The sequence below is a fragment of the Mandrillus leucophaeus genome, unplaced genomic scaffold, assembly GCF_000951045.1.
Source record: "Mandrillus leucophaeus isolate KB7577 unplaced genomic scaffold, Mleu.le_1.0 Scaffold1225, whole genome shotgun sequence".
Taxonomy (NCBI): domain Eukaryota; kingdom Metazoa; phylum Chordata; class Mammalia; order Primates; family Cercopithecidae; genus Mandrillus; species Mandrillus leucophaeus.
Window position 1 is genome coordinate 496,130 of NW_012100599.1, and position 13,773 is coordinate 509,902.

Here is a 13,773-nt window from a genome sequence, read left to right on the forward strand (position 1 = left end):
ATACCTTCTTGGCAGCATGGACTGATGTCTGACCAAACAGAGGGGCACCATAGCCTTGCCAAGTTGATGCATCAAATTAACTATCACAGTAGCCAGGTGTGGTGGTACATGCCTGAAGTCCCAACTACTCAAGAGGCTAAGGTGGGAGGATCGCTTGAGCCCAGGAATTTGAGGCTACGGTGAGCTGTGATCATACCATTGTATTCTAGCCTGGGCCAGAGTGAGATCCCATCTCTTACAAAAAAAAAAAAGGTATAAATATATAATAGAAAAAATTGGGCATAAGTTTTGTCTTTTATATTTGCTCCTTTGAATGCATGTATGGAAACATTCCAGTTCCCTCCCACCTCCTCATCTGGGTTCAAGACTCATGTTGTCATTATTTCATCAGCTGGTAGGACTGTCTTCCAAACCAGGGTAAATGGCACAGAGTCTTCATTGTGGATATGTTGAATGTGTGAATGCTACGGCCTGCCAAATACCCTGATATATGCCGGTGTTATACAGACTTCTGCCAGCTCTTTGGTAAACAGCCATTTTTGTGGAGGGACGTGATGAGGTGTATGATTTCACCAATTATTACCAGTCTTAATTAGATGGGGCCCAGGTGTGTGTTAATAAAACACTAGCTCACACTCTCTGTAATGTTAACGGCCCCACCTTGACTTGATTCCAGGGATTTCATGCATTTGATATTGTTCAATTGACTGTATTGCTGTTCTATTCTGAAACGTCTCCAAACATCCAGAAACCTGCCTTTTGTTAGAAAACATTCCAGTTGTTCAAGAACGTTACTCATCGTCAGCAGTGGCTCTTACCTTATCTTTTTTATCTCTGGTAGGCTGATTACTGTGAGTGCAAACCTTTTCACTGTTCCAGAGAGGAGCCTGACAACCACGTTCTCTTTCTTAAGGTAAGAATGGCAGCTGTTACAGCAGCCCTCGGCTTTTCATTTGGGAGCTCTGGTTAGGTTGTTGGGAATGGACTCCTGAAAGTCCTGGGATCATGTCTTTTTCCCATCTCCTCGGCAGTTCGCCCGGTTTCCCATCCTAAGCCCTCACTGCTCACTGTGATCCTGCGGTTTGGAAGCCTGGCTTGAGCTTAAGTTACAATTCTGGTGAACCAAAAAGGGGAGTCCCCATGCTCAGCGAATGGTTAGTAGATCAAAGACTTCTCCGCCTACCACAGAAGCTAATTTGGTCAATTGAAAGAGAACTTCCTCAGAGTAGTCTTCTCAGTGGTGGATAGGGGGTGTGTCGGGGATGTGGAGCAGTGTTCAAAAGTGTCTGCATTAAATGAAATGCATTGCTAAATACACTTAGAACACATGTGCACTAATTATTGAGCATTTGTAGTTATAGGACCTTTACATGTTAAGCCTTAGAAAATATTTACTGATCTAAAACAGGACAAGAGTGTTACCCCAACAAAGAAGAGAGACAGGATGGATGGACGTGGGCACATTGAAAGTTATGTGTTTAATTGATGATTGCTTTTTACTTGATGCATTTTGCCTTTTGGTTTTAGATGTGGTGCTTATTGCATAGGCTGACCAGGTTAGTGTGTCAGGCCTGACTCCATTGTTTTAGGTGAAGACATCAAATCAGAGGTCTGGTTTTTCTGAGGGCAGGTGGCAAATGCCAAGGAATGCCTGTGTGAGGCTTCGGGGACTGGGCCTGGTTGTCTCAGTGGTCTTCTTGGCTATCAAGACTATCAACTACAAGCCAAGAGGCCTTCTGCCTGTCAAACAGGCCTCCCACTTTGCATCTGATGGCTGGAAGAGAGGGAGGAAACATGCAAAGGAAATCATCTAAGATTATGTGCTGATCTGGCCAGGGCCATGTTTATGTTCCTGTTTCTTGCCTAAAGAGCAGATTGAATTGTTAGCCCCCGTGTTTGTTAATTATAATTATATGTTTCAAGTACAAAGCAGCATTCTGTAAAATATCTACTAAGATGCCTTTCTAAATGGATAACATTTTATGACGCTAATAAGGTCCAAGGCAACAAGCAGGAATTTGTATATTATCATCACTCTTTTCCCCAGGGCATATTGGGTGGTATGTGAGCTGTAACTTCAACTTGAGAATCTGCTAGTAAGAAACCCAAAGGACATGAAGATCAGAGGAATGACGGTCTAGTCATAAGACATATGGGAACATTGGGTCATTTTCCAAAGCAAGGAAACGTAATTCATTGTTAGTTACAGTGTTAAACAGTGTCAGGATCATCATCATCATCATCACCACTGTGGTGATAAGATGTAACTCTATTATTAACCATCTCTATCACCACCATCACTACAGGTAACATTTATTCATTCTTACTGTCTACCAGGCAACACCCTAAGCATTTTGTATGCATTGTCACTCAGTCTGCACAGCATTCCTGTAAGGAAGGGTCTATTAATATCCACCTTTTACAGTTGATGAAACTGAGGCTTACCTAAGAGATTAGTAAGTTGCCCAAAGTTAGACAATCAACCCAAAAAGTGGCAGAACTGGGATGTAACCAATTAAACAGCACCGAATGGGGCCAACCAACACGGAGTATTTACAACTGAGCTTTACTCAATGTCCACACTCGCCCCTGGTCACATTCCCTTTTGCCCCAACCACCACCTGCTATTGACACTCTAGCTATCTCTTCTGCATGAAGGTAGCCAACAAATTCAAGAGCATTTTAGTAGTTCAAGATCATTAAAGCATATTTGGCCCATGGAGAACAGCAGAAAGAATTAAGAGTAAAAATCACTCAATTTTAAAAGGTGCCACTTGTAGTCATGAACACTTTAGTGCATTTTGCTGTTGTTTTCCCCTTTGTATTGACTTTCTTCACATAGTCTCTATGTACTTAAGTTTTGAACTTTAAATGTAACACAAGTCGTTTCTTGTGCTTTTGCCTATTTTAATGGCTGCTGAGTACTCTATTAAATGTGTGTGGTTAGAGAGCCTTAAGTCTACACCACAAGAAGTTATATCCTTGACTTCCTCCTACATGATAAGTGTGGCGCTTCTGCTCACCGTATATGATAGCTAATTTCTGTTTTCTGGGCAACTGGGTTGGAATTGTGGGGTGCCTGTATCCCCTCACATTGTAAATACCTTGCATCTTGAGAGGGGTCTCTGTGGGGTGGGGCAGGAGTCCTGCTTGCTTGGAGCCCAGATTCAGCTCCGCGCCAAAGCTAGCTGCATGTTCTTGGGTAAGTTACTTTATTTTATGGCATCTTCATCTGTGAACATCTCATCAGCTCTGTGATTCCACACAGTCAGGAGTTTTCTGAGCTCTCTTGATTCATAACCTGAGTAGTTTCAATAGATGCAGCAATTTTGGTTGGGCTGAGTGGAGTTACTCTGAGATGCTTTAAGCAGGGAATTTTGTTTTTCAAGATGATCAGACCTGTAAGCTCTTGGAAGGAGAGGTGTCTTACTTTTATATAATTCTTACCATTCTCACTTCTGTACCCTCAACAAACTTTTTCCTCCGTGCTGACATACCCACAAAATAGCACAAGGTAAGAAATCAACAAACAGATGAATAAACAAGTAATGCACAGACAAAGGCTACCGGGCTTGTGTAAGAACCTTTAGCACCATGGCTGTCCAGCTTATCAAATAATTGAGTAAGATTGTTTTCATTTCAATGTGGTAGCTTTGTTTATAACAAATGGAGACTTAAGCTTCCAAAGCCTCTCATCACATATTTCAGAGTAATTTCCCTATAAACTTGGGTGTCAGTTCTTCCCTCATGTTACAGGAGAGGGAACATTGATTTATGGAAATTGCTGTTTTTACCCCTGTGCCCTGGAGTGAAGTAACCTTTTGCTTAGGTCACAGTAAAATCAAAGCTTAGAATGTAATCATCCTCTTGTGTTGGGAAGGGAAGACTTTCACTCTAACCTGTGGGGTCGACAACTGGGTCTATGAAATAAACTGACAACAGGCAGATTACCAGGAGAAAAGGTATGCAAATTTATTATATGCATGAGTGCATCATAGGAAAAAAAAAAGTCAATATCCAAAGATACAGTCAGATTTAGGAGCTCATATATTCTCTTTGCAGGAGAGAGGGGAGGAGGGATATAGGCAACTAAGGGAAGAGTAAATGATTTTTTGGGAAGATGAATGGGCCCTCAGAAGAATAGATGGGAGATACGGTAGTTTGTGACAGAGTTTGTCTGGGTGGGTTGTGTGTTCTATTCTCCTGACCCGTGATAAGAGTTAATCTCCCCTGGTTGATGAAACTTCTGTAGAGGGAATTGATGATAACCTAGTTTCTTTTAGAGTGTCTGTCTGTCTTTAGGCAGATAAGGGGAGCTCAGAGAAAGCCTCTCTCTGCATTTGCTGTTTTTCGAATGCCTTCAGCTCAAAATAATCATACTAATACAGCCTGTTTTGGAGTGGCATATCCTGAAGTCCTTCACTTGCTTTGACCAGCAGAATAAAATGAAGGCATTCAGGGCTTCCTGCATTCTTGGAGCCACATATCTGGACCATGGAAATGACACAATTGGTTCTGACTGGCTCCCCTGATTCTCCCTTAGTGATGCTGACCTTGAATTTTCTGACTCATGCCATGAAGGTATCTACTCACACTGTTGTGCAATATCCAAGACCCAGGAATAACACTGCTTCTAAGGAAGCCAAATTCAGGCATTTCTGGCTTTGTATTCTATTGCAGACTAAAAGGAACAAACAAAATCCTGTATTCCCATGATATCCCTCTACAAGGATCTAACTTGGCACTGTACCTTGGTGCTGAAAGCTGCCTCCATCTTCCCAAATTTGATCACTAATTGGTCTTCGCTTTTTCCAAGTGAATGTGCTGCCTCACTGGCCCTAGGTCAGTGAGATAAGAGCTTGGAAGCACCATGTGATGGTTGGTAAACCTGCTGGCAAATAACCAAGTGGCCTGGTTTTATGTGTGTGTGTTTGAAATGCTATTGATAATAAAGCCTTATTTGTATCAGTGAGGGCTCTGCATCAGTTATTTATTGCATAACAAACCATCTCAAACATAGTGGCTTAAAACAACAACTGTTTAATTTGCTCATGATTCTGTGGGTCAGCAATTTGGGCACTTTTACTAACATTTCCATTTGGGCTCAGCTGGGTGGTTCTTCTGTTAGTTTCACCTGGGGTCACTCATACCGCTGCGCTTAGCTGGTACCTGGGAGCTAGGTGATCTAGGGGATCTCAGTTGGGATGACTCATTTCTGCCCATCGTCTCCCCCTCTAATAGGCTAGCTCAGCCTCCTTCACATGACAGACTTTCTGGCAAGAAGACAAGAGCAAAAACTGTAAGTTAAACTCAGAAATTACATAGCCTCTCTTCTGCCACATTCTGTTGGTCAAAGAAAGCTACAGGGCCAGCCCAGATTCAAGGGGAGGGGATTGGAAATAGACTCCACCTCTAACTTGGAGTAGCTGCAAAGAATTCATGGCCATTTTAAATTTATTGCAGGCTCTTAACTTTGTTATAAAAGCAATCTGAAATTACTTTATTTTAAAATTATTTTATTTTGTCTTTTAAAAATCCTGGAATAGGGATGGTCTTGTCAGCCCATCTGAGAGAAGTCTGGAAAGTGGAGGTCTTCAGTAATGTACCTAAGAATATAATAAAGTTAATAACAACACAAGCAGGCACTAATATTGTTTTTACTATATACCCAGCACTATTTGAAGTCCTTTACATATCATAACTCATTTGGTCATTACAAAATCTTATGAATAGGTATGATTTTTATCCCTAACTTATAGGTGAGGAAACTGAGGCACAGAGAGGTTAAGTGACTTCCCTCAAAGTCATACAGCTAAGTGGTAGACCTGGGATTCCACCCCAGGAGGTCAGGCTTCAGGGTCTGCATGTTAACGTAATGCTTCTTGAGTTAATGGAAATTACATCTTCCTGACTCTTAGCAGAGTTCTCTCTTGGACTGTGTGGTTTTTCTAGAGACGGGGATTGGCTATTTAGAGATGGTTGCTAGGCCTTTCTGGGTACACCCAAGTGACCAAAAATGGTTATGTCACATTATAGGAGACCCTAATTAGATGTAATAAAGACACTCATTATCCCATGGAACACAGAGTAATTCTCCTGAGCCCAACGGTATTTCCTGGGGAGAGGGGTGGGGGTAGAGGGTTCTTATTCTTCTCTTTGGTTGACAGGCATTTGAAGAATGAGGATATTTAATAACGTCCTCTATAACCTTTCAGATAGCCTCTTATTTTTTGGCTTCAAGTAATCCGAAAGACTTAGCCCCAAAGAAAAGAATGTTGTGTTTATTTAGCTTTTTGTTTAAGGACTATCCCAAGGAAAGGGTGGGTTGATAGCCTTTTTAATCTATGGTTTGTTGAACTAAATTCAGTCCAGTGTCCAGGTAGAACAGGTGGTTTATCTAAGAAAAATGAAATTTTGCCGACAGTTTTGAGGTCATCCTTGCAGCCATGAATAAAGTGGCTCATAGTACCAATATGAGTTACAATGAGAAGTTACTTAACCTCTCTGTGCCTCAGTTTTCTCATCTATAAATTAGGGACCCTTTCTGTTTGAGGGGCATAGAACACATATAGGAGCCAGAACTAGACTTGCGTCTCCAGGATGGCCATATCTCACTCTCCATTTAGCTCTGGAGTGAGGGACAGACTGCCAATCTAAGACTTAAGGGAAGTCACTCTGGCTGTCTAGTATCTTATCTCCCTTAAATCCCATCCTTGTCTCTTGACTCTACAACTGGCCTCCTTCTGACACCCTCATCGTCTTATGTGGGCTCAGGTTGGCATCAATGTCTGTTCCATTGCTACCAAGAGTGTTTGCTACAACTTTGCACTCGGGAGGACTTGCATGTTCACCCTAATGTGAACTCCAGCTAGAATCTGACCTGGAAAATGGGCAATCTGGACATGCATGGCCCCACCAGAGAGGAGAGATCACAGATTGGGGACTAGGGAGACCCAGGCTGCAGACTGCCCCGCCCCTCCCATCATCGCTCACCTTCCCACACTAAAAACTCCTCAGAAGGACAGCTTTCTTGCTTGTCGACCACGACATCCTAGGGATATTTTCCCCATACCACTGGAAACTGTTACCTTCAAAATCTTTTCCTTCAACTAATCTTGAAGAGTTTACAATCTTCTCCTGCATCAAGTAATTTTTTTTTTTTCTCTTGTGGATGCTCACTTTCCTCTTTTCTTATTCAAACCAGCTGGGACAGTTTATACCCTAGCATAGAAATGAAAACCTGACAGGCAGGTCTCTGCAGTAGAGATTGGGATGCTTCTCTCTCCAAACAGTGTTTTACTGTTGGCTGTTGCAGCTGAATAGCTCAGCCTGCCATTATGACAGAATGGCCCAGAACAGACCACAGGCAGGAAGCGTCTTTTGTTTCAGAGGGCTTTGGAGCTGTTTTTACCCTGCCGTAAACTTAATTGCTTTCTGTGATGTATCTGGCAAACCTACCAGTGTCCTTTTTGCTGCCTCCTGCTTGGTCAATCAGGACTACCAAAGCCTGCAGCTTTGCTTTTTAGGAGGTTTGGTTGATTAACATGAGTTTGCCTTTGGCTTTTGCTAACATTGCCTATTTTGGGGCACTAGTGGTGCCCAGGAGAAGGATGTGAGTGTGGTATGTGTGTGGTGAGTTATAGATGAGAGACAGCTGGGTCTTCTGGGACAGTAGGGGAGAAGGCATGATTTAGTGGGCTCAGAAAATTGTGGTTTACCACAGGGTCCTCATGTGCATGAGTAAGTCATCGTGCTTCCTGAAAGGGAGGTTTCATTCACCTTGTCCCCATAGAGGATGTTTCAGATGTGGCAATTCCTTTAAATCACTGCAATTCTGACTCACCCTAGGATTTCTGGGTTTAATTGCTCCCCTTTCTTGTTGGTTTTATGACCAGTGTTGCAGGAAAGACAATACTTGAAACTCTGTGGGAGCCCCTTCTTTTGATTTTTTTCTTTGCAGTGATGATGATTGCTTAACAATAATAAACATAGAAAGAGGGTTTTTTTTTATGTTTGTTTTTTGTTTTTTTAAAAAGGAACTTTGGGCCAGGTGTGGTGGGTCATGCCTGTAATCTTTGGGAGGCCTAGGCAGGTGGGTCACTTGAGGTCAGGAGTTCAAGACCAGCATGGCAAACATGGCGAAACCCCATCTCTACAAAAAATACAAAAATTAGCCAGGTGCAGGGGCATTTGCCTGTAGTCTCAGCTACTCAGGAGGCTGAGGCAGGAGAGTCGCTTGAACCAGGGAAGCGGAATTTGCAGTGAGCCAAGAGATTGCACCACTGCACTGTAGCCTGGACAACAGAGTGAGACTCTGTCTCAAAAAAAAAAAAAAAACCTTGCTCTAGGCTGGTTCTTGGTGACGAAGACAAGCTGGGAATGGTGCTTTGAATGGCTAAAGGCATATTTACACATTTGCACATGCACCCGTCAGATTCCAGTCCACAGTAGCAGCCACTTTAGCAACGTTCTCATAATCCTCAGTGGCACCTTCTTTAAAGCTTGTTATCAATAATCCAACCAAAGCATTGCATTCAAAATTTAACCTTAAGCTGCCCTTGAAATTTTATCCTCAGGAAGTCTTTCTAGAATGGAGATGAAAACCTCTTCTGTGTCTCAACATGGCAAGCCCATGCATGATTTGCCTGTTCTCACCATAGTCATTTCCATATTTAAACTGTGAATATTGAGTTCTGTCTGTTATCAGCTGTGTCTCCCCATGCCTGTTCTCTGAATGGAGGTCCTTGCTAGAAGAAAAAGAGTAAAGGTTGTTACTCCTGGATGGCAGATCTGTGTAATCGCCAGATAGACGATGAATGAATGTGTTTGGACAATAATGTAACCTGCAGCACACACTCTGATCATAGGGGCCTAACTTCTCTTTTGCATTAAGCCTCAGGTATGCTTTGATCAAGCGTGTGGTCAAGTCTTTTTAGGTTTACTTTGGGGCCTTAGCAGGGTACCCAAACAGATTGTTGCCAAAATCACACATGGTATGAGCCTATTTAGGTATTATCTAACAAAACTCTCATGGGCAACAATTACGTAGACAGTTACTTGTCATCTATTAAATCAGTGTATTTTCTATAGGTTTTTAAATAGTGCTTCATTTGTAATTAAACTGTATTTTAACATATCCCCTCAAAAAGGGTAAATTAGAGTAATGCAGTATGGAAATGGTAAGGAGATTCAGATTAATTAGGAAATGATTAATTCAGATTAATTAGGAAATACCCTAATTCATTCATGGACCTGCTCTTGGAGGTCTAGGTGAGAGACCCAGCTGTCTCTCACCTGTCCATCTTCAACACACATATCACACTCATGTCCTTCTCCTGGGCACCACTGATTCCCCAAAACAGGCAATGTTAGCAAAAACCAAAAGCAAACTCATGTTAATTAACCAAACCTACTAAAAAGCAAAGCTGGCAGGCATTGGTAGTCCTGATTGACCAAACAGGAGGAAGTGGTACTCTGGAAGTCTGATTGGAGCATGACCTTGAAGGGGATAAGGTTCTCAATTGTCAAGTCTTTAAACTGGACTGCCATTTTAGAGACTTTTACTGTTCCTTGTCAACGTGTGTGTTTGGCTTGTTTCAAAAAGACATTGCATTAGTTGTATACAAGGGATTCCTAAAATAACCAAGGGAGTGACCTAAGAAAGACAACCAGCTAGTGTTCCCATAGGATTTCTCTCCTGAAACTAAAGTTACACATCTCTTCTCTTCCATTTTTCACCTATCTTCAGTCGATCCCTGCTATCACCAGAGGCCAAATGGATAGTTCTGGGGATTGTTTTCCTTGAGCTGTGAGCTGAAATGCAGACTTTAAATACAGGGTTTTAAGATGTTAGGGAGGAAAGCGACATTGATTTATTTGTTCTGTTCCCTGCCAGCCTGAGAAACCTGTCCCGTCAGGTAATGAACAACTGTTCTTATCCTAACTAGCAACTTCAAGAGAATGATTACTCATCCCATCATTACCACTCCCCCTGAGTCATCCAGGCTGGTGCATTTTGGTTTCCACTGAATAAAAATCTCCAGGCAATGGGAGTCTAGGGCCATGGTTTCTATTTAGTAATGTGAATTATATAAATGTGCCTTGGAGATGGAAGCTGTGGCTCCTTCTAGAAAGATATTTCATAGGCCCAGGTCTTCAGCCATGTCTCTATTTGGGAAATTGTATTGGTCAGTATTGCCAAAAGTGGACATCTTAATGGTCAGTACAGAGTGATTATATGAGTGACCAGATGATACAGCTAGTCTGGTTGGTCACAAGGGCAAAGATACAGCTATGAAAATGGATAGCTATTTGCCTGTACCTCTTGCTTGTAATTTCATAGTCATGTTGCATGTTAGCCACTCAGTATTCATGGGGGATTTTAGTAAACCTTTTTTCAGGCCTTGTTCTGTGACAGTGCTAAGAGGGCATTCACACTTGACATGTGCCATCATAGATGAGGAGTATTGAAAGGCAGCTGGAGTCATTTCCATTTTACAAATACCATCTGTCTTCTATCACGTCACTGTTCTCCGTGCTATTCTTAGGCCCTGTTGTGCCTGATTTGGGAGACAAATGTGAGACTGCATTGTCCTGGATTGAATTTGGATGTATGGGTAGTTATAGAAATCATATTGATAGCCATGTGTGTTCAGTTCATTTCAAGGTTCAGTTTATTTCAAAAGTCTTAATATTTGTATTTATTACAGATCTAGAGACACATAGCTTTGTGTAGGGGCTGTATTTTGAAACATCATGGTTTATGGGAGAACCTGGCATGTAGAAAATCAAAAGAAAATACTCAAGGCAGAATGCTGAATGTAAGTTTGTGGGTTAATAGAAAATCCTACCTTTTTTCTACAAATTCTCAACTAATCCTTCCTAGGTTTAAATAAAACCAACAGTCACTGTTATAAGAGCTATCCTATCACCTTTCTCTGTCTTCAGGCACTTGAAATACATCATTAAACAACATCAGAATTAATCCAAGGCCCTTTAGACTTTAGACAGAGCTCCTTGGGGCAGGAGCCTTGTCTTCTTCATCTTGAATCCTGAGAACTAAGAAAAATAAATGTTTTATAAGCAGGCATATATGAAATAATTAGTGGCTGTGAAAATGAAACAAATGGTGATCCTGAAGCCCTGGCAGTTTGCCAGCATGTCCTGTTGGATCAGTGTGAGATAGGACCTGGTTGCAGGTGGGAGCCGCCACTCTGGTACTCTCGGATAAGGCCTGAATGGAAAGGCAATAATGTGTGCCCAGGAGCGGATTGACTTTACCATTGTCTGTGATTCCTGTGTTGAAATAGGAAGGCTCAGCCCAGGCAAATGCTAAGGAAACAACACCAAGTCTTTTATTACTCTCCACAACATTTATAACCAAGTCCTATTCCATGCTCTTGTCCTTGAGGCATTCTGACAGTCATTTTAATGATTTATTTTCTTTTTCATAATCAAAAAACAAATAAAATATTTTATTACCTTTTGGGTAAACTTGATGTCTTTCTCCTCATTTCATCACTTTCTGGGTCTACAAAATTCCCCTTCCCTTTCAGTTTTTATAACTCAAGGATAGGAATTCTGTTTTTCTCATTCCTTATGTGAGAGCTTTTTTTTGAAGTCTGATTTTTTTTTTTTTTTGATCCCATATCCCCAGCCTATTTTCTTGTTATTGCTTTATATCTGTGAGTGGGATGGGTGGAGAGGAAAGGAGTATATGGAAAAGAGGACTCAAGAAATGCCACGTGTTTACAGTAACATATGGATGGCAGGGAAAGGGTTTGAATAAGAAAAATATTTTTTCAATGCTCTTCTCCATTATTTAAAGATGTAAGAACATTGGCACTATGCTGCTGAAGATGTGTTGGTTTACTGAAATTTGCTTTGTGGTTTCTTTCCCAGGATCTACAATAAAAACTGGTGATCTATGTGAGAGCCCAAGGCATTGTGATTCCCCTCCATCCTGAATTGCATGTCTTCAATTCAAGCACCCTGCTTTATGGCTCCCAGGCCCCTGGTTTCTACCCTCTGCCCTTTTGGCTCATTTCCTCCTCAATTTCCATATGCTTCTGTTTTAGTTTGTTCTCATGCGGCTAACGATATACTGAGACTGGGTAATTTACGAATGAAAGAGGTTTAATTGACTTATAGTTCAGCATGGCTGGGGAGGCCTCAAAAAACTTACAATCATGGCAGAAGGGGAAGCAAACATGTCCTTCTTCACATGGCAGCAGGAAGGAGAAGAATGAGCAAAAGAGGGAGAAGCCCCTTATAAAATTACTAGACCTTGTGAGAATTCATTCAGTATCACAAGAATAGCAGCATGGGGATAGCCACCCCAATGATTCAATTACCTTCTACTGGGTCTCTCCCATGTCATGTGAGGATTATGGAAACTACAATTCAAGATGAGATTTGGGTGGGGACACAGCCAAACCATATCACCCTCCTTCCATTAAGGTATCAGCAGCAGGATCTCCTTCTTCAGACCAGTCTTCATGGGCTTCAAAACCTGCCCGACCACATGCGTGGATTTGTAAGGGCAAAGCTCTTCTTGGAGAGGTGATTTCAGGTCAGAGTTGATACAGCATGTGATTATGCCTTGTTCAGTGGTCCAACCAGGACATCTGTTCTGTGGACCTCCTAATCAGAACTGGATGTAATATTCCAATGGTGATCACACTCATGAAGGTCTGGGGTGCCTAGATAGCTAGTAAAACATTATTTCTGGGTGTGTCTGTGTGTCTAGAAGAGATGAGCTAAACTTTAATTGGTAGATGGCCCTCCTCTATGTAGGTGAGTACTGTCCAATCCATTAAGGGCTTGAACAGAACAAAAAGGCAGAGGAGGATTGAATTAGCTCTCTCTGCCTGACTGCTTGAGCTGAGACATGGATCTTCTGCCTTCAGTGCTCCTGGTTCTCAGGCCTTCAGACTCTGACTGGAATCAACACCATTAGATCCCAGCTCTCCCGGCTCCAAACTATACCACCAGCTTTCCTGGGTTTCCAGCTTGCAGATGGGGCTTTTTGGCCTTTCTAATATCATGAACCAGTATCTTTTAATTTATATATATATATATATATTCTATGGGTTGAATTTCTCTGGAAAACCCTGACTAATACAATTGTGAAGAAGAATTTTGTTTGGTTCAGGATGAGGTTCCATTGTGCATTAGTTTCTTTAAGCAGCAGTACTATTACTGTGTTTTGTTTTGTTTTGTTTTGTTTTTTAAAAAAGATATGGTGTTTGTAATTACTTATAATTCATATAGACGAATTGCTAACTAGCGAGGTCTTGGTTACTCTTTGCCTGTGCTGTTGATTATTTGAACCTAAGTTTATCTTTAACATCTTGTTGATTTCAGCTTGATGCTTTAGTCTGTCAGGCCTTTTTTTTTTTTTTTTTTTGCATCTTGATTCTGCTATGAAACATAGTAGCTGCTATTCCTGGCTTTGTGCCATCAGTAAGTTTGATAAAATGTCTTATCTTTATTCAAGTAATTGATAAAAATGTTAACTACAATAAATGACAGAGTTCCACAGGATACTATTAACACATTAGGGTTGAGACTCATCTATTAAAAAAAATTATTTGGCAGCTCATATATTGCTATCATTTCCCTAAGGATAGAATATTCTATTTATTGCTTTGCCAAAATCTAGGTTGTGTATGGAATTCTACTGATGTGATATCTTGTAACCGTGTCCAAAAGAAGGGAGATTTATTCGGCTTGACTTTTCATTATGATACACATCCTGGACCTAACTAATCA

At 41.4% G+C, this 13,773-nt stretch overlaps 1 protein-coding gene across 1 annotated transcript in view; it reads left to right on the forward strand.

Annotated features, from left to right (window-relative positions):
• LYPD6B (LY6/PLAUR domain containing 6B) overlaps positions 1-13,773 on the forward strand; it is a 116,102-nt gene that overhangs the window by 60,699 nt on the left and 41,630 nt on the right. Inside the window, exon 6 of the mRNA XM_011971466.1 lies at positions 1,528-1,556. The gene's annotated coding sequence lies outside the window, so the exon portion shown is untranslated. The remainder of the gene's footprint in view (positions 1-1,527; positions 1,557-13,773) is intronic.